Genomic DNA, 21,399 nt, shown 5'->3' with positions numbered 1-21,399 from the left:
AATGTTTTAAAATTGATTTCCAATTTTTTGAAAACGCCTCAAACATTTTAACAACTCTTGACCTATAAGTATTGATCAGGCTTTCCTTCTTCCACACTAATCTGGATGTGTCTGGTTGAGAATCATCAAATTAGTGGTAGGAGATTTTCATATACGTTCATGTAAATGGGTCTCTGACTCCAACTTGGATTGTAGGATGGATAATGACAGCCCAAGCTAAATGATAAAATAAACAAACTAATTATTTATAGAGGCTTCCTCTTTGCTGGCTGACCCTTAATCAACTCCTCCTAAATGCTCACTAATTCCTTACTCTCTTTGCTCTATTTTCCGGATAATATTTGACATTGTGATAATGCTTTGAAGAGTTATATGTTGCCACTCCTAGGAATACTTGAGAAGACTTAGAGCAAAATAATATACTTCTCATAACACATCTTCACACACAAATTTGACAGAGAGGTTTCAGGAGGCAGGTGGTTCCTTCCTGTACACACAATACTTAAGACAAGGGACACTAACCGGGCTCTACTGAAGTGACAGGTAAATCGCTCCTAGGAAATTTATATTTTTTTTCCTCCTCTGTCCTCTTCCCTCTCCCTTTCTCTGTCCTTTCCCTCTTCTTTCTCTTCTCCTCTCCTTCCTTCCTCTCTCCTTTACTCCTCCCCTTCCTCTCTCCTCTTTTTTTTTTTCCTTTTTTGTCACTTTAAGAGGCAGAAAAGAGTCAGTGGCCCAAAACCAAGACAACTTGGAGGGTTAGTAGGTAGGAGACAGTCAGTCCTGACAACATGCATCTTATTGTAATAGAACTCTTTGATGGGGCGCCTGGGTGGCTCAGTTGGTTGAGCGACTGCCTTAGGCTCAGGTCATGATCCTGGAGTCCCGGGATCGAGTCCCGCATCGGGCTCCCTGCTCGGCAGGGAGTCTGCTTCTCCCTCTCCCACTCCCCGTTTGTGTTCCCTCTCTCGCTGTGTCTTTCTCTGTCAAATAAATAAATAAAATCTTTAAAAAAAAAAAGAACTCTTTGAAAGTATTCATCAATACTCATTCAAATTTTTTATTTCTCAAAACACTTAGCACTGGCCTCTGCATCATAACAGTTCAAAAATATTTTTCAGAGAATTTGAAAATATTTTTGTCATTTTATGGTGTCAAAAAGAAATTATGATTGTTTTAGTTCATTAGGATTTACAATTTTTATAGGTATTTTCTCTTCATTTTGATCATTTTATAATTTCACAATCTATTGTTGACTATGTACTTTGTGTCAGTCCCTGTTCTGTTTTCATTGTTAAGGATGCAAAAAATAAAATAAAATAAAATACAGCTTCTACCCTGGAGGAACTCATGGTCTAGTGGGGGAGACAGACGGAGAAGTATATAAAAGGTTATGGTGTTCTGTGTTTGGATTTAAATTTATAAAGGTGACTGAGAGATAACAAGGAGAGGTCAAATGCCTTTAAAAGTTTTAAAACACAAATTCCTGGACCCCAACCCACGAGTCTCTGACTCAGCAGGTCTGGGGTGAGACCTGGGAATGTGTACTTCTAACACAATCTCAGGTAATGCTGACGCTCCTGGTCCAGGGACCACACTTTGAGTAGCACAGCTCCTCAGTAATGTGAATGAATGAACTACATACAATATGAATGAATCTCAGAAATGTGATGTTGGTGAAAAAAATTGGACAAACCGAAGAGCAAGCTTGGTGTTATTCCATTGATATAAAGTTCAAAAGTAGACAAAATGAATCTATGACATCAGAAGTCAAGATATGATTACCTTTGGGGTGGGCGGACGGTGTGACTACATAGTGCATAAGGGAAGTTACCAGACTGCTGGGAATATTTTGTATCTTTATCTGGGTGTAGGTTACATGACTGCATACAGTTTATAAATATTCATGAAGCTGCAGTCATATTATTTTTTGCACTTTTCTCTTTGTATATTATACTTAACGAAAAATAACAAACCCAATAATGATGGAGGCACAGGCAGAACCCGAAGGCATCACTGAGCATTTACGTTGCTCTAGATGCTATTACAGACCTGGTTAGTGACAGAAAAATAAAGATGACAGGGTTATCACCTTCAAATAAATCACAGTTTAATCGGGGAATAAGATACTTCAATAAGAAACATTATGATTTAGACCAAAAATTGTATAAAGTGCTACAGGCTTTCAAAGGAGACATATAACTTTTGGTTTAGAAGATCTGCAAAAGCTTTAAAGAGGAAACAGTGATTGAAATAGATCTTGGAATGATGTGCCGTTTTCACAATTGATTTGGCTTCGTATCTAAAACCATTTTTTTTCTGTCCTTGTACAAGGGTCTTGTAACCAAGTTGTCTTGTTTCTCTCAACTGGCAACTATATAGGCCTTTTATTATTATTATTATTACAGGTCTATTACTACTTATTATTATATTATAGCTGACTCTGTGGGTAGTCATTCTCAACAAGAATTTTATGTATCTTATGTTGCCAATCATTAAAGAGACCGTTTCAAATGTACCTTTCAAATGTGGTGAAAATTTACCCATTCTGATGTAATAGCTGAGACATAAAAAAGATGGACAAGTAAAACAGAAGTTCATTTTACTAAAACAGGTGATAAGATGAGGTCTGTTCTTTCAGCCTAGGCCCAAAGGCACACAAATTCATTATTCACTTTATGAAAGTTATATTGTTATACGAAAGTTATATTGAAAGTTATATTGTTATATTGTCTAAATAGAGCTTATTTGAGGCTCCGCATTGTAGAAAATGGCAGAAGAAAAGTACTTCAATAATAAACTTAATAATAGAGCTGGCCCAAATAGGAATATAAACACATTCAAATTAGGCAATTTCCATGAATAGCTTTAAGTACAAAAATTATATCGCATCGCCCTTCAAAATTAAGGTTCAAAGGAATTTACAACTCTGTGTAATACAGCCTCGTCTAGTCTCATATTCTTCTCCAAAGCAGGCCTCACTCAGGTATCCAAATACATTAGTGGCTGTGTCATTCTGCATCCCTGCTAAGAAAAGTATAAGACTTTCATTTGTTCTGCAACTTTCCCAGTACTTGGTCCTGTCAGTATTGTTGTATTTTAGCTGTTCTAATATAAGTGTGTAGTAGTGTCTCCTTCTGGTTTACTTTGCATTTTTTTGATGGCTAGTGATGTTGAGCATCTTCTCTTGTGTCTATTTGCCATCTACACATCTTTTTAAAAAAGATTTTATTTATTTATTTATTTGTCAGAGAGAGAGAGAGTACAAGCAGGGGGTGTGGCAAGCAGAGGGAGAAGCAGACTCCCCGCTGAGCAGGGAGCCCAACATGGGGCTCCATCCCAGGACCCTTGGATCATGACCTGAGCTGAAGGCAGATGCTTAATCAACTGACCAACCCAGACGCCCTTACACATCTTCTTTGATAAAGTATTTATTCAACTCTCCTGTCAATTTTTAAATGAGCTGTTTTCTGTTACTAATTTTTGAGAATTCTTTACATATTCTGGGTTAAGTAATTTGTCACAGATGTATTTTCCAAGTATGTCCTTCCAGTCTGGGCCTTTTGTTTCCTGTCTCTTGAAAGTGTCTTTCCCAGAGCACATGTTTTTAATTTGGATGAAGCCCAACATATCAATTAGTTTTATTGTATGAGTCATGCTAGCATATAGAAATATAATTCATTTTAATAGAATTTTTTCTATTGTTCTTGTCCTATGACCTTGCCTACCTCACTTATTAATGATAGTAGTTTTTTTCGTATTTGATATATTCCATATAGACAATAATGATACTTGAGAATAGAAAGACTTTTGTTTCTTATTTTTTAATCTGTAAATATTCTATTTCTTTTTCTTGCTATATTTCATTGGCTAGAACCTTCAGCATGAAGCTGAATATGAGTAGTAAGAATTGATATTTTGGTTTGTTCCTGATCTCAGGAACATTCTGTTTCCACTAGTAAGTGTAATATTGCAGGTTTCTTGTAGATGCCCTTTATTAGGTTAAGGATGGTTTCTTCAATTCCTAGTTTGCTGAGAGTTTTTAATAATGAATATATAATACATTTTGTCTAGTTATTTTTCTTTATCTGTTGAGATGACAATATAGGTTTTTTAAATTAGTCTGTTGATAATACTGACATACTGATTATATTTCAAATGTTGAGCCATTCTCGCATTGCTGTGATAAATCTCACCCAGTAGTATTATATATTGTTTGGTATGATTTGGTAACATTTTCTTGAAGGTTTTATACCTAAGATTGTGGGGGATATTAGTCCTTTGTTCTCTTTTCTTATAATATGTTTGTCTGGTTTTAGCATCTCTGCAATGATGCCCTCATAAAATAAAATGAGATGTTTTCCCTCATCTACTTTGGAAGAGTTTGTTTATAATTAGTATTTTTCTTCCTTAAAAGTTTGGTGCTATTAATCAGTTAGACCATTTAGGCCCAGAGCTTTGTTTATTGGAAGAGCTTTTGCTGTTACTTGTTTTCCAAAGTTTGATTATGATCCATATGGGCATGGATTTCTCTGGATTTTTAGTTTGGGTTTCTTCCAGCTTCTTGTAAGTTTCCTTAGGTTTACGTCTTATGACAAATCTGAGAACATTTAGCCATTATTTCTACTTACGTATTTTCAGTTCCATGCTTTTTCTTCTATCCTTTTTTATTAAAGGTACATTTATTTTTTTCCAGAATTAAGAGTATTTATTTGTCACAAAACAATGATACCACAGCAATCTGCATATTTTGTTGTAATTTGCACACTTTGAGATTACACACTTTGCATACCTCTTCTTACAATACCCATGTTTTTTTCCCCCAGACAGCTTTATTGAGATATAATTCACATAATCATAAGATCCCCACTTAAAGAGTGAAATTCAGTGGTTTTTAGGATATTCACAGATAAATGCAACCATCATTACCAGTTAGGTTTAGAACATTTTCATTACCTCAAAAAGAAATACTGTATCCTTTGGTAACACTCCGTACTACCGCATTCCTCTGCTTCAGGGTCCTAAGCAACCACTAATCTAACTTCTGTCTCCATAGAGTCTCTGTCCTGGGCATTTTATATGAATAAAATAATAGAATATGCAATCTTTTAGGATTGGCTCCTTTCACTTGGTGTTAGGCTTTCAAGATTCATCCATGTCATAGTACGTATCAGTACTTTATTCCTTTTTATGGCTCAATTATATTTCATTGTATGGATTTAACACATTTCATTTGCCCATTTATCAGTTGATGGACATTTGGGTTATTTACACCTTTTGGTTATTATGAATAACACTGATGTAAACATTAATGGACAGTTTTTTTGTGTGTGTAGCAATGTGTTTTCATTTCTCTTGGGCGTACCCTAGAAGTGGAATTGCTGTGTTATATGGTAGCTCTATGTTCAATGGTTTGAGGAACTGCCAGAGTATTTTCCAAGATGGTTGCATCATCTTAAATTTCTTCCAGTACTGTAGGAGGATTTCCTTTCCTCCTATCCTCACCAACTCTTATCATCTTATTTTTGTTATTCTATCCATCTTAATAAGCATAAGATGGTATCTCACGGTGGTTTCAATTTTTATTTTCCTGATGACTAATGATATCAAACAACTTTTCATGTGCTTATTAGTCATTTGTATATCTTCCTTGGAGAAATGTCTACTCATATCCTTTACCTATTTTTAAATTAGATTGTTTGATTTTTTATTGTTGTAAACATTCTTTTTTTTTATGTTATGCTAATCATCATACATTACATCATTAATTTTTGAGGTAGTGTTCCATGATTCATTGTTTGCGTATAACACCCAGTGCTCCATTCAGTACGTGCCCTCTTTAATACCCATCACCAGGCTAACCCATCCTCCCACTCCCCTCCCCTCTAGAACCCTCAGTTTGTTTCTCAGAGTCCATAGTCTGTCATGGTTCGTCTACATATTCTGGATACATGTTCTTTGTCAGATATATAATTTACATGTATTTTCTCCCACTCTGTCTGTTGCTTTTCACTTTCCTAAGGGTGTCTCTTGAAGCACAAAAGTTTCTAATTTTGATGAAATTATCCATATTGTTCAATTTATCCATATTTGTTGCTTGTATTTTAGGGTCATATATTAGAATTCTTGCCAAATCGAAAGCCACAGAAATTTACCCTTATGTCTTTTTTTAAGATTCCAATGAGTAGAATCTTAGACCTTTTATTATTGCTCCAGAGGTCCCTGAGGCTCAGTTCATTTTTAAAATCTAATTTCTCTCATTTACATTGTATAATTTCCTTTCATCTATCTTTGAATTCAATAATTTTTTGCCTCTGTAATCTCCATTATGCTGTTGACTCCATCCAGTGATTTTTAAAAGAAATACTATGATATTTTGGTTTTGTCTTCTATCTTCTCTTTCCTTGCAGAACTTTCTTTTTTTTATTTGTTTCAAGAATGCTTATATTAAAAAAAAAGAATGCTTATATTGCCCATTAGACTACTTTTATGACGACAGCTTTAAAATCTTTGTCAGATAATTTCAACATCTTTGTGATCTTGCTGTTAGTGTCTGTGGATTCTCTTTGTTGTTATTTAATCTTGTGTTTTAGTGGGTTATCCTTCAAAATGGTGATGGGTGGTAAGGATCTAAGCACAGACTTTGCCAAGGAAATGTGGCATCTGGTCACAGCTGACAGGGATGGATCACAGGGCTCCACACACAGACTCAGCTGGGAAAGAATGATGCCTTGTAACCATAGAGCCATGATGGAAGAAATCAGAATTCTGTCCAAGGACTGCACCAGGCCAGGGTGACTGTGGGTCACTCTGTTACTGCAGAGCAAAGATGAAGACAGGGGTCCACCTACAGATTTGGCCAGGAAAAGTGCCACAAGAATGATTTTTTTTTTTCTCCAGATAAAGTAGAGGAAGAAGTGGCATATCAGGTTGAAGGGACAGCAATGAATAAGGAAATGAGAGCCTCGGCATACATGATGTGTTCATGAAATCTTACGTATTTTTTAAAAAAAATATTTATTTGTCAGAGAGAGAGAAAAAGAGAGAGAGCACAAGCAGGGGGAGTGGCAGGCAGAGGGAGAAGCAGGCTCCCCGCTGAGCAGGGAGCCTGATGCGGGACTTGATCCCAGGACTCTGGGATCATAACCTGAGCCGAAGGCAGACGCTTAATGGACTGAGCCACCCAGGTGCCCTGAAATCTCAGGTACTCTAAATCTAATCTAATCTAATCTAATCTAATCTAATCTAATCTAATCAAATCAAATCTAATCTAATCTGGTTAGAAGTTAAACTTAGGGAGAGAAAGTGAGCAGGGTGAGGCTGAAAAGGTAAGTACAGGTAGATAGGGTGAGTAGCATACATGTAAGTCAGGGTCCTACTAGGAAGGCACAATCCAATTTGGTATAGTAGAATTAAAAAAAAAAAATGGACCTCAATGGATCAGATCTCCTTTTGTCCCTTCTTCTGCCCAAAGTCTTTGCTTTTTTCCCATGGAGAGATGTCATCTGTTTCTCTAACCCTTGGCACCTGGGGTGGCCTGAGACTTTGACACATGGCATGGGTTGAAGTGAAGCACCCAGACCTCCCAACCCAGGCCTTAGGTTCCCTCTGCTTGGGCCAGAGGGAAACAGTCAGCCATCCTGTAAAGGTGTCATATCCTGCTGGAGAGGGACATCCTGCAGGATCTAACACCACACGGAGAAAGGGGCCACAGGGAGGAAAACAGTTTTCACACATTCAAGCGAGTACAGAGGACATCATGAGAAGAGTGTCAACCATCCCAGCCAAATTCCAGCTGTTTGGTCCATTCCTGCTGAGGCTCCAGACATACGCGAGAGGCCATTTGGCTCCTTGAGCTGCAATCCAGCCGCCTCAGCTAACACTGGTGAAGGGATGAGCCATCATTATGGACTCCTGTGCAAATTTCAGAATGACAGGAATCATGAACAATAAACAGATGTTTTCAGCCACTATATTTGGGTGTTATTTTACATGGCAAATAATAACTGAAACGCTTGGTAGGTGAGGAGAGGTCATGAAAGGAGCGATTTGTAAAAGTGTGGAAGGTGCTTAGGGAAACCACAAAGCAGGACATTATGTTCTGAGACTGGCCACAGCAGGGAACCCCTGTTCTTAGGCTTGAAGGAGCAAAAGCAAGGGAAGTTAGCACAGTTCAATTTTGAACACAATTCAAAAGAATCAGGTGTTGCAGAGAGCTCCTAAACAGGAATGTGGCCTTTGGGAGAGAAATAAAGGCAACCAGGGGAATGATGCTCAGTCTCATTCTCCTCCTGCTTTCTGTATCCTGCCAATACTCTATCAGCTGAACCCGAGAAGAAGCCAGTGGGCCAGTGTCAGTTTGGTCATACTACTGACTTGAAACAAAAACGTTAGCGCTTTACGTAAAGTAGCACAACAACAACTAAAAAAAAGAGAGAGAGAGAGAAAGAGAAAACTAGTTAAGACTTAGCCTCTGCATTTCCCACTTCTGTGGCTGTTTTGGAGGCAGCCCAATATAGACAGGAGCAGCACCAGCTGCCTCTTTGATTTGGAGTTTCGGGTGTCACTGACAGTTCTAGATCCCCAAGCATTCAAGGTGACAAAAGATGATAAAACTGTTACAAAATATTTCATCACAGCAGAATTTCTACATTAAAATAAAGACTGAAAATAAGTCAGAGGGAAGAGCTGACCTGCGTTGTGATTGCTGTTGAAACCTTAGCCGATCCTTTCTGGAACTCTGGGAAGCAGGTTGACGAGTGGCTCATTTGTTAGCCGAGCAAGGAAAGCCATTTGCCTCTGGTGAGTTAATTAAATCATGTTTGGTTGGGGCAGCTGAAAAAATGTGTCCAGATTTTTTTCAAACAAACAATAGACAAACAAACAAGGAGACCTTGTTTAAGATTGCTAACCTTCTCATAAGAACAGTTGCTCAGTAAATTGACACACTGGGAGCAGTAACTATTGTCAATTAAAAAAAAAAAAAGCAAACAAGTCTGAGTGGTTGGTTCTTCTGGATGAATCCACAGATGTTACTGATACTGCTCAGTTGTCACTGTTTATTAAAGGAGTCAAGGCTGAGTTTGAAGGCACCAAAGAATGAGCATCTAGAAATCATCTTCATGGAACATGATGGGCAAATATTTTCAAAGTTGAAAAAACACTCATTTGGTACAACCTGAAGTGAAATCTGCTAACATGTGTCCTAATCGATGGTGATGAAATTGTGTGGACTAGGAAAAGGCTTCATTGGACAAAGTTACAAAGCTCGTGAACATGTACAGTGTTTATAGCCTGTGGTTATTTACTGACATATCAGCAGATACTTTGCAGGAAATATTTGAGTCTAGCATAGATTATTGAATAGTGGTGTCAATAGTGAAATCCAGCCACTTCCGTGAACTTACCCATTGTCTGTTCTGTGACTTTTTAGTCAGAAACCGTTGAGTACCTTGACGGGCCCTACCATCAATTCCAACACTCTGATGATGGCTTTGCAGTGGTCAAGGTTTATGGTGGATTTCTGAGCTTGGGGTCAAGATTGCAATGTTATCTGAACAAGAACTGCCCTCAACAGTTTATGTTCAGTAAATTAACTTTTGCTGCCTACTTGACCATGCTTCTTAATTAATTTGAACCTAAAATTGCAAGGCAAAACAGTGCTTATCTGTGAAAGTTAGACTGCAGTGAAGTCATTGTTTGAATCACAAGTAATATCAAGCTGTTTGATACATTTCTAGTGCTGTCAAAAGTTAAAACAAGTAGTGAGATACACAGATTTGCATAGAATATGTTTTCCAAGCTCGAACCGAAGTTCCAGCAGCATTTTTGACCTCAATGTAAGTGCAAAGGAAATTTCCATACTTCACAATCTACTTCAACGTGCAAGTAAGGACTTTTCACCTAACCTTCATTTGGAACTAATTGATATGCAATAGAATGACACGTAAAACACCGATATCAAGTAGAAATCAAATAGAATTCTATAAATGCCTCCATATTGATGAACATAGCCAATTAAATTCATACGCTTATGTCAATATTTGGAAGTAAATATCTGCATGCAAAAACATTTTCAAAGATAAAATATGTAAAATCTCACAACTGAGTCCTCTGTATGGAATGAGAGAAGAATGGGCCTCTTTGTCAGCATCTTGTACAGCTGGGGAAGCCAGGCACTCACTTATGGGCTCTCACTTTCCCTCCGGAAATCACGGGCTGACAAGCACTCTCTTGGCACTGAGCTGGGCTGCCTAGGGGAAGGGTGGCATGGGTAAATAAAAGCTGTTCTTCTACCCTCTCCAATGCATCCACTCAGATTGTTTTTTTCCCTCCAGTAGTGTGCTGGTACTTCTCTGCTGGTCTCTTGGTCTTACAAAAAGGTTCTTTCATCCATGCACGATTGTATTCTTTGGTGGAAAGGCAGTAAAAAAAAAAAAAAAAGCAAAAAACAAACCTTCTATTCTGCCATTTTGATGATGTCACTCTTTGGGTGATCCAATTTCCCTTCTTAATTGAAGGTTCATGGTCTTCCATTATCCCTTTCCTCTGTGTATACTTCCTAAGGCCTCTGAAGCTGCTAGTTGGTTCCATAATTTTTAAAATCACCATTGTCACCATGGTGATTAGTACCACAATCACTTGGTCTCTAGACATCCTGTCCTTTACGCTCAGTCCCTTGTCCCTGTGGAATGATTTCAGCTACTGTTTGTCACCACATGCTCAGATTTCAGTTTGACCTCAGCAAGAAAGTTATCTGTGCCTCCTCAAATATGTGGGCAACCCAGTCCTAAAACCCCAATCCCAGACATACATGAAGGTATATTTCCTGAGGCTGCTTGGGGACAATTCCTAAGGCATGAGTCATAGCCCTATCAGGAAAGAGAGGACACGCTCACTTTTAATTGGGTGACTTTAATAAAGGAGAATGATTTTTGAAGTAATGAGTAGGATTTAGAGAAACCAACAGGGACAGAGCACTTGCAGGGCTGACGTGTGAGGCATGACCATGGTCCTTCGCTGTATGGCCACCTCATGCAACCCAGCTTGGAGGAGGCTGGGGAAGACAGGCCAAATTCCTTTTCCTCCTACCCTCTGCTTCCCTACAAATGTCTCTCTTCCCCCAATTGAATCAGTCCAACTAGAAGCCAGAAGGAATGGAAAGAGAGTGATGCAATCTGAGTGAGTCAGTACCCATGTAGCAAGATAGCAAGAGTGGAAATGGGACGTGGAGAGATAAATAGACGGTATCCAGCACAGCTTGGAAGTTGGATGTTTTCCGTCCTACTTGTGACAGAAAATCCAAGTTTTTTGACACAAAATTCACCTCATAATAATAACCTTATGAAGTTTAAAAAACTATGCAGGAAGTTTTAGAATAAAAAGCCATCTCTCTCTCCTCACCAACCTCTCTGAAAAAGCATCACTCTACGAGTTCCTATAACTTTGTGTTTCTGATTCTTTCAATAATTTATTTAAACATGATAATGTACTGACCAAGCTAATCTGGATCATTCTCCTGATGCAATTGTATGAGAATGTGTATAAAATACCAGTATTTGCATATAGCTGAGATTAATGGGATGACACTAAATGTGTGTGTGAGGAGTGGGGGGAGTGTTAAATGTCAGAAATACACAGGAAATGTAAGTTCTGAGCATTACATTTAAGTGCTGATGCTGTGGGGGGTTTTATAAGACTAAGTTGGGCATCTCTTTAGGAGGATGAGGTTTTAATGCTGTATATGGATAGAAACTGTGACCTTCAGCCACTATGAGGCAATAAGAGAGATATGGGACCACTTCATAGAGTCTGGGCTTTGAAAGAATTGCCCATTCCACAGAAGAGAATGAGAACTGCTCTGCTCACTGACACAGCAGGATAAGAGAGACTTTCTCTGTCTAAAAGGAAAAAGCAATCTCTCAATAGAAGAACCAAAGGATAAGTGTGGCCTCTACATTTATACAGACTGAGTGATATGGGAATCCCAGGTTGAGAAATTAGTGTAGAAATTGGTTCCAGACTAGTCAACCTCCTACAGAAAGCTAGCAAAAGCATAATTGTTCCTTTGGGACTTTTTGCAATAAGAGGTACATGAGCTGCCTATCTAGGAAAAAAAAATTACTAAATAAAGATTGGGTCAGGAGTAATAACTGCAAACTGCATGGGTGAATGATGTATCATAACATAGGCTCAATAGGGAGAAGACACAAAACGGGAGGATTAGAACACCGAGAAAATAAGAACACAATGAAAGAGTCTGTCTCTATTTGAGTGAGAGTAATTTTCCTGGATGTGTTCTTCCCAGGAGTTTTCTGCGGAGGTGAGCAAGATCAGCTTTCCACGCGCCCGAGTTCAAAGTGCTTTCTCCTGTTTGCTTAATCTAGGTATGGAGACCTCTCCACTTCTACCTCTCAAAATCTATTCTGCTTCTGAAGGATGTCTTCTGCCAGCCAGGAGCTCTGTTAGTTTCTTCGCAAGACACAGCCATCATGGGGCACAGCACAATTAACCTACTTTTTAAAGCTGTTCAAATGTACTGTTATGTTTTTAGATCAGCCACCTTTGGCCACTGGATTCCACACACATGCCAGCAAATCCCTTTCACTTCCTCCCCACATGGCAGTGCAAATTTGGTAACAATTTTTGGGCACTCCAGAAAATTCTTTTTCTTTCCTATCACTCCAGTGACATCAGTCTCATCATTATTTCTTGCCAGATTCAACCTTGCTTTTGGCAACACTTACGCATAATTACACATAATTCAGAATCTGTGGGTTGTATTTCTTCTCTAGGTTCACTAAAAATGGTTTTTTCCCCCGCTTCTTACTTTATCTGATAACACTGACCTTCCTTAGGATCAAATTTATGGCTAAATGCCTAGTTGCCACCACCCCTTTAAGGAAGTAAGCTCTAAATCTTGCTTCTGCAAATCAATCTTCATTTACCTGTATCTGTGATGATATGCACTTTGTGGAAAAACAGAGAAGAGTGGGAAGGGGAAGGAGATATCTAACACAGTTACGTAAATTATGTTCAAATAAAAACATTTTAATATGAAGTTATCTATTTGGTCAAAGGAGACTCAATCTTTCTCTTTCATTCCCTCATATTTTATCTATGAAATTATTAAACTTTTACTTCCCTTATTCACCTACTGGTCTGCTGTAAGGGAGGAGGAAAAAAAAAGCCATGAGAATAAAGTATAATAATCAGGCTGCAAGCATGCTAAAACTGTACTCTCTGCTTCAGATAAGTGATTCTGGAAGAAGCCCATCGCTTAGGACCACAGAGATACTTCCAGTTTTCTTAGACTGAGGATAGCTTTTGCTGACTGTGTCAGAAAATGGAAAAGGCAGTTTAACATATCAATTTTATCAACTGACAATTTATAAAACCACACACTGACAGGAAACAAGTCAAATCCAACGAAACTTCTATATCTATGGTTATCCAGGCAAGATAATTATCAGCTTGGGGAAAGAAGACTTTTGCATCACTAAGTATTGTTATAACTTTTTATTTTTTTCAGGCAAAGAGATTTCTGAAAAATCTCAATGCAGTTTGATAAAGAAAGAATCAAAAGGAGTAACTGCATTATTGATTAGCTCTTACTAAGAATGTAGTTTGCAAAGTTACTTAAGATTTTGGAGGTAGAGAATCTTACTTTCATGACAAGGTGAAGAACAAGACAGTCCTAAGGATTTGAGCTTTTGTAGAGAAAGGATTTGATTTTTAAAAATCAGGGTGATCAAAGGATCTGACAGTTTGGAATGCAATACATTTTTCATGAAGATGCAACATAATTTAAAATGAGAAATTTAGAAGGATATTAGAATAGAGCAAACTATTCAGTATTCAGGAAAAAATGAAAATAAGAAAGTCTTTAAATAAATAAGATATTTAAGGTTTAACAGAGAGTAAATTAAATGGTAGATGAATAAAGTAAAGAAACGCAGAGTGACACAAGGAAGATAAGTCAGGAAAGTATGTTGATGAGAACATGTTTTGTTATATTAAGTGACTGTACTCTGTCTTTTAAAAATAACTTAAGCATATAGCTTCAGAGAATGTCAAGCTGAATGTTTCTGTGTTATGTAGAAAGAACTGTTGTTTCATAATGCAGCATGTTAATGGATAACTTTCTGCTCAATCTGGATATATTTTATAGGAAATCACACTGAGGTCTCAGTACTTGTGTAGGCTGCAAAACACTCCTTGTGATGCCATGTGAAACCTTCAGAGTATAATATATTGTAACTATGATAATATTTTCCATAAAAATTAGTGATGTAGTGGTTGACTTTTATCATACTTTATACCCTATTACGGGAATGACTTCTGTAACATGAGTCTGCTTCCACTAATATCAAAGAAAGATGAAAAGAATGTGCCGTTCCAATTGTGCATCTCCAAGATTTCTTCCAATGATAGATCTCAGGGACAAAATACCACTAACTAAGCAGTTCTCCCTAAAACAAACAAACAAACAAACCCCAAAAGCACACTGAATTCCTGGGAAAGAAATGCCCTAGCATGATCTTAGGAAGCTGAGCCAGGTGAGGGAAATTATATACATCAAGTTCAAAATACGATTAACTTCTTTTTTTTTTTAAGATTTTATTTATTTATTTGAGCCAGAGAGAATGAGAGAGAGAGAGAGAGCACATGAGAGGGGGTAGGGTCAGAGGGAGAAGCAGGCTCCCCGCCGAGCAGGGACCCCGATGTGGGACTCGATCCAGGGACTCCAGGATCATGACCTGAGCCAAAGGCAGTCGCCCAACCAACTGAGCCACCCAGGCGCCCACGATTAACTTCTTTAAACGAAATTCCTGTGCTTGCTCTGGAAAAGACATATACCTCTCAATTCAGCAAAGAAATTGTTGCACAACAAAAGGAAATTATTTGCATTTAAAAAAAAAACAGTTATGAGCAGTATCACCAACATATTTGATTTCACAATTTGGTTCAAATGCATATTCTACCAGAGCAATAAGGAAAAAAAATAAAATAAAAGTTTTCCTAAACTTTTAATTCAAAAATTTGGCTTGATGAGAAATAATGTATTTCTGGATTCAGGCACTAACAAATGATTTGTTAAAATTTATGTACATTTGTGCCACACTCCATTCCTAATGAATGTAGTCTAAATTTAAGATCTGCTTGTCCAGCGTTATCTCATTTACTGTGTTTTCTGCCCAATCTACACTTTCTAAGAGCACATCCTGCATTCTGCTGTCTCCGTGAATCTGCTCACATGGTCCCTCTACCTGGAATGCTCACCCCTCCTTCACTGCTCTGCCAGTTAGCATGCAACTCACACCCCATGGTCCACTTAGTGGCAATCTCATTTTCCCCTGGACATCCTTCTGGATAATTCCTGGAAGTAAATACTTTCTTTTATTTCTGAACTCCCACCACACTTCATTTGTACCTGCCAGAATATATAATACATCTTACCTTCTTCCATAGGATTTTAGGGACATCTCTTATTTCCCACTCTAGTGGTAAGATATTTCATGGCAAGCATCTAGCCTTCATCATATCTGCCCTATAGTCATGTAGAGAAGAGATCACATCATACAGAGGAGAGGGCACTCAATAGATGACTACTGAATTGGGGAAGGTTACATACACTATCAAGAATAGAATTGTTACAGACATCTGCATACATATACTCCCATCCCAGAACTATGTTTCCTTTGGTTTTGGTTGATTAATAAGAAAATATAGAAAATTCATAAATATTTAGGTGGAGCGATGCTTTTTGCTGCCACAAATCGAAGAATCACTTATGCTTCTTTATCCAGAATGGTGAAAGCTATAGTCTCTCTTTTTTTCTAAATGTTCTGAAGAAATCACCTGGAGAATATAGGATTTTCATAGTTTGGAGCTTTAAATATTTATTTATTTATTTTAGAGAGGGAGAGAAGAGTGTGAGCAGGGGGAAGGGGCAGAGAGCGAGAGAGAATCTCAAGCAGACTCCCTACTGAGTGCAGAGCCTGATGTGGGGCTCGATCTCACAACCCCGAGATCATGAACTAAACCAAATTCAAGAATCAGATGCTCAACTGACCCAGCCACCCAGCACCCCATAGTCTGGAAGTTTAAAGAGATTGAGTCAATTTGAGGAAATAAAAATCATTGAGAGTTCGTATTTTAACAGCATTTACCCACTTCATTAGTGTATTATTTTCTCAACATTAAATTTAATAAGCAGAGAGGAAAGCAGAGCACTCTACATACAGATTATGAACTAGAACAACAGAAAGGAAATAGAAAAAAGGGGGAGTGGAGAATAAATAAAGAGGTCACCAATGAAATATATAAAATGTGACATATCTTGGGTGGAGACTGAGATATCAGATTATAAAATAAACGGAATTAACAGCCACTCTAGAGATAGTCTCCTTTCAAACTTTTGAACTGTTTTCTCATAGTAAAATGGATCCCTTAATTGCCAGGAGATAATAACAATTATGAATATTTTAGAATTATCTTATTAACAATGAACACTCACATGAAGTAAATGCAAGGCCAACAGAAAAGTCCCCGAGGTTTTGCTTTCTTGTCTTTTGATAAAATCAGATTGTTCTGAATCATGCAAGGCACCTGACACATTACACATCAACTGGGTCTTGATGCGATAAAAAGAACTCTTATTCATTTGTTTAAATGCAGAGAGAAGGGAAACATTGAAATTCTAGGGTATGAGGAATGCTGGAAAGGAAGGATTTCTTTTTCTTTCTTTTGTCTTTATTTTGGAAGTGTGGTATACTTAGCAAACAATAAAAATAAAGTGCCTTAAGGGAATCTGAGTGAAATACATTATTAGTGACCCTAAAACTCCCTTAGTGGATTTGCTCCATTCGATTGTAAAATCGAGCTCCTGTTTCAAGGTAGCTAGCAGTATACCTGAGCATTAGGCTCGGGTCTGATAAGGGTCAGGTTCTCATGGAGCCCACTTATCTCCCCTCTCCCTTCTTTCCAAGTTTCCCCTTCTGAGAATGCTCACATCTTCCACATGTGAAAGGGGTGTAGCTCCCACTGATACAGTTTGGGTCCCTGTGATACTGTGATTTATAATAAGAAATATGTTTGGTCTTCATCCTCGTTTCTGGCACAGATCTTCTAAAACCCTTGGAATTTCCTACGTGGTGGGAGCTACTCTTTTATACATTAATGAGGTGACTTTTGGACCCCATCTAAGGAGGGAGCTGGTTGCCAGGAGAACCAACCATATGATTAGAAGGTTGGAACTTTTAGTCCCAAGAGAGCAGAGAGGTTGGAGGTTGACTCAGTTGCCAATGGCCAGTGATTTGAAAAATTACAACTATGTAATGGAGCCTCCAAAAAAGGATGGGGAGCTTTGGGTTGGTGAACACCTCGGGATTCAGGGAGAATGGCATACTCAGAGAGCGTGGGAAGTCCGCGTCCTTCCCCACACCTGGTCCTATGCATCTCTTCCATCTGGCTGTTCCTGAGTTATATTCTTTCATAAGAAGCTGGGAATATAGTAAGTAAAATGTGTCTCTGAGTTCTGTGAGCTGCTCTAGCAAGTTAATGGAACCCAAGGAAGGGGTTGGAAGAACTTCTCTGACTTTATAGCCAGTTGGTCAGAAGTAGCAGTTGACAGCCTGGACTTGTGACTGGCACCTGAAGTGTGTGGGGGTCCATCTTGTGGGACTGAAATCTTCAACTGCAGGATCTGGTGCTATCTCTGGGTAGGCAGTACCAGAATTGAACTGAATGGTAGGACACCCAGCTGCTGTCTGCGAATTGTTTTGAAGGTACAGGGAAACCTCCCACCCCCACACGTCGAAATTGGGTCTCAGATCCCTTACTGACCTTTGGTAGTGGACTCACTAGAACAAACAGCACAGGAACCTCATGGTTCATGTAACCAGATACAACCCAAGAGATGTATTGCCTAAAATTTCTGCATTAGATTGGTATGAAATTTCACATTAAAATTATTTTTATAGCTAAAATTATTGAGGAGAGCCATTAATCAATAGACTATCAGAATTATGCCCCTTGACATTTTATCATTTTTACTTTTTGATGCATTTTAGCACACCTTTGTCATTTAATAATCATTAAACCCTGACGGGGTACTGACATTCATCTTTTGCAGATTAGAAAATTGAGCTTTACAGAAGATTAATGACTATCTCAAAGAAACAAATGGAATTAGTTTATCAGGAATCAGCCACCATTCCAACTCAGGGGTCTTGATCTGGGTTTTTTTCCTACTACATTACAGCTATATCCTTAGGAGTTATTCAGTTAATATAGCCAAAGAAAATATGAAACTCAGGTAATTTTGTGGGTACTTTGAATTAATAAGGGAACTTATTATTATCTTTATAGAATTAAAAAATACTAACAGGTGTAGAATCCACTAGAAAGAAAATGAAATAATTTTTATGCAAGGTGTTAATATGTTATAACATTCCATGGCAATAGGAAGTTGAGGCTCCTATTCTCATTTTACAGGTAAGAAAACATAACTGAAAGGTTAATTAATTTGCAAAGATCACATCATTAGCAACCATGCGAGGCACACTGGCTCCAAAATTTGTTTCAAAATACCTTGCTTAAGTAGGCTTCTCTTTCCCATTTTTTTCCAGGTAACTCCGGTGTAAATTTCCACTCATTTATGGCCCTCCAGAAAATGCCCTTTGGCTCTCTAGAGCCCCAGTGCAGAAGGCAGTTACAGACACTCTGAGGAGGCTTGCTTGCTGGAAGAGACGTCTCCTTTCTCTCCTGCACCCGCTAGTCCATTTATTTCTTTCCAATATAGAATCTAAAGGAGTTTTTAAGACAAAGCTCCATAGGCTGAATCAGGCTAGGCATGATGAATAGGTTATTTCCTTTATTACAGAGAAAGAAGGTTTGGAAGTAGTTAAAAGAAGGTCAATAGAACCAGACAGAAAAGAAGTGTGGTTTGAAACACCACTAGGAGCTTCCTGGGAAATTTCTGAGATGGAGACAGAGGATATTTAGACTTAAGTTTATTTGCTTGGGTTTGTTGAGAAGAGATGATAAAAGAGAAGGTTAACAGCATGGAGGGCCTACTAAATGCTATCATTGAACAAATGCACCCTAAGTGACATTTAAAAACTTGATTAAAATTAAAGATTCCAGCAATTTTAGGGAAAATCTTTCCCTAACAACAGCAGGCCGATTATATATTCTTAGACAAAAGGTGAGTTATCCTTGGCAAGATTTTACAGGGTAACAAAGAAAGATGAAATACATTGATTTAAGAGAGAAAATAAATGTGCTCCAACATTTAGACTTGCCTTTCTCAGGGATTATTTCTCCTTATTTTTTTTAATGTGTTTGTTTATAGCTAATGTTTAAATAGAAGCACTGAGATGTCCCTCAGGATAGTTTGTTCTCTTAAAAGAAAAATATATTTGTCAGCCATAGAGATCATCTCTAACTCTCCATTCAAGTTAGAATATTAGATCCATGCTAAGGTTTTTCTCTGACAGGAATGCAGTATGACAATTCTTTCACATTATCAGGAGACAGACACAAAGCACACTGAAAGCCCAGAGAAACAATCATTAGCATTCGAGTGCATTAACTGAGCATTCTTGGGAGTTAAATGGCATCAAGATGAGTTTCTAAAGAAGAGATATGGACCTAAAGTGGTTATAAGTTTATGTCTGCAGAGCATATCGTCAATGGCATATTGTCATCCATTGTTCTTTGTGTGTGTCCAGGATGCCCCAAATACTACATACTAATTTTGGACCTAGCTCATTGAAACTGCAAATGTTAAGCATTGAACACGTACCGACAGCTTTATACAGAAATCAATGTGCTTTCCACAGAAAATACCAATTAACCAAGTATTTCGGAGAAATTTATATTCTTTTGCAGGTTTCTTCATTATTTATTAAATCTCCTGTCTTAGCCAGAAAAAAAGTGATTAGGAGTTCAGAGAACTATAATTTCAGGGTTTTCCCTGAGGGACAAAAAAGGAGACTGAAAAGCAACAGAGATTAAACAAAAAAATAAAATAATTTCATTGTGCAAGGTAAAACTCAGTTTTCCCTAGAAAATGTCAGGGGAAGGAGACAGATGAGAAAGGAGAGGAAAGCAGGGAGAGACCAAGCAGTAAAGAACATGGGGGGAGGCAGATTAGAAGCAAGAGACATGGAGAGAGGGGAAGCCAAATTAAAAAGCACAGAAAGACTCAGAAATGTGTTGTATCTAACCTGAAGCCTGGTCCACCATCTTCTTCATTAGATCATATATTATCATTTCTTTCTTTCCCACTGGAGTCACTACCTAGAGCCTGGATCTTCTGGGGTGAACAGCAAACAGACCCCCATTGTGTCATTTTGCTGGGACCCTGGTCACACTCTCTTCCTACAAAGTTAAACTACAGAATCCATTTCCCCAGATGGAATGAAGCTACCATACATTTTCATACAGAACATTCAAGGAAGGGAAGGGTTTTATAAAGAAGTAATCAACACAGAGATCAAATAATTCAAGAAGAAAAATAATAAATATTTACTGAATTTTATAAATGATTAATTATTGAAAAATTTTACCAAAGTAATTTTAGTGGATGTGGTGGGTTTATAAACCTCAGTTAGTGAATTGAAGAGGTATTAAAATTGTGTAGACTGAGGGGCACCTGGGTGACTCAGTCAGTTAAGCGTCTGCCTTCGGCTCAGGTCATGATCCCAGGGTCCTGGGATCGAGCCCCGCATCGGGCTCCCTGCTGCGCGGGAAGCCTGCTTCTCCCTCTCCCACTCCCCTGCTTGTGTTCCTTCTCTCGCTGTGTCTCTCTCTGTCAAATAAACAAATAAAATCTTAAAAAAAAAATTGTGTAGACTGAAAAAATAAATAGCATTAAAAAGCAATAAGGGAAACCAGAAATATATTTTGTCACAGAATACGTAAGCAAAGAACAAATTGAAAGTAGCATCCATATGGCTTCCATGACTAGGTGAGGTAGAAAAGGAAGGGAATTTTTAAATTTTTTAAAGAAGAATTAGGAAAAATCCAGAAGCTCAAAGTTTTAAAACATGAGATTCTGGGGGCACCTGGGTGGCTCAGTCGTTAAGCGTCTGCCTTCAGCTCAGGTCATGATCCCAGCGTCCTGGGATTGAGCCCCACATCAGGCTCCCTGCTCCGTGGGAAGCCGGCTTCTCCCTCTCCCACTCCCCCTGCTTGTGTTCCCTCTCTCACTGTCTCTCTGTCAAATAAATAAATAAAATCTTAAAAAAAAAAAAAGATGAGATTCTGAAAATCAAAAGCCATTTGTTAAAAATAAATAAATAAATAAATAAATAAAAAGCTATTTGTATCTGTTGATCACTAGGAGATTGCCTTTGTTAAGACTGTAATCAGGGGCGCCTGGGTGACTCAGTC

Source organism: Neomonachus schauinslandi, chromosome 5, assembly GCF_002201575.2.
Source record: "Neomonachus schauinslandi chromosome 5, ASM220157v2, whole genome shotgun sequence".
NCBI classification, from domain to species: Eukaryota; Metazoa; Chordata; class Mammalia; order Carnivora; family Phocidae; genus Neomonachus; species Neomonachus schauinslandi.
The sequence above is the reverse complement of the archived record's forward strand: the minus strand, read 5'-3'. Positions refer to the sequence as shown.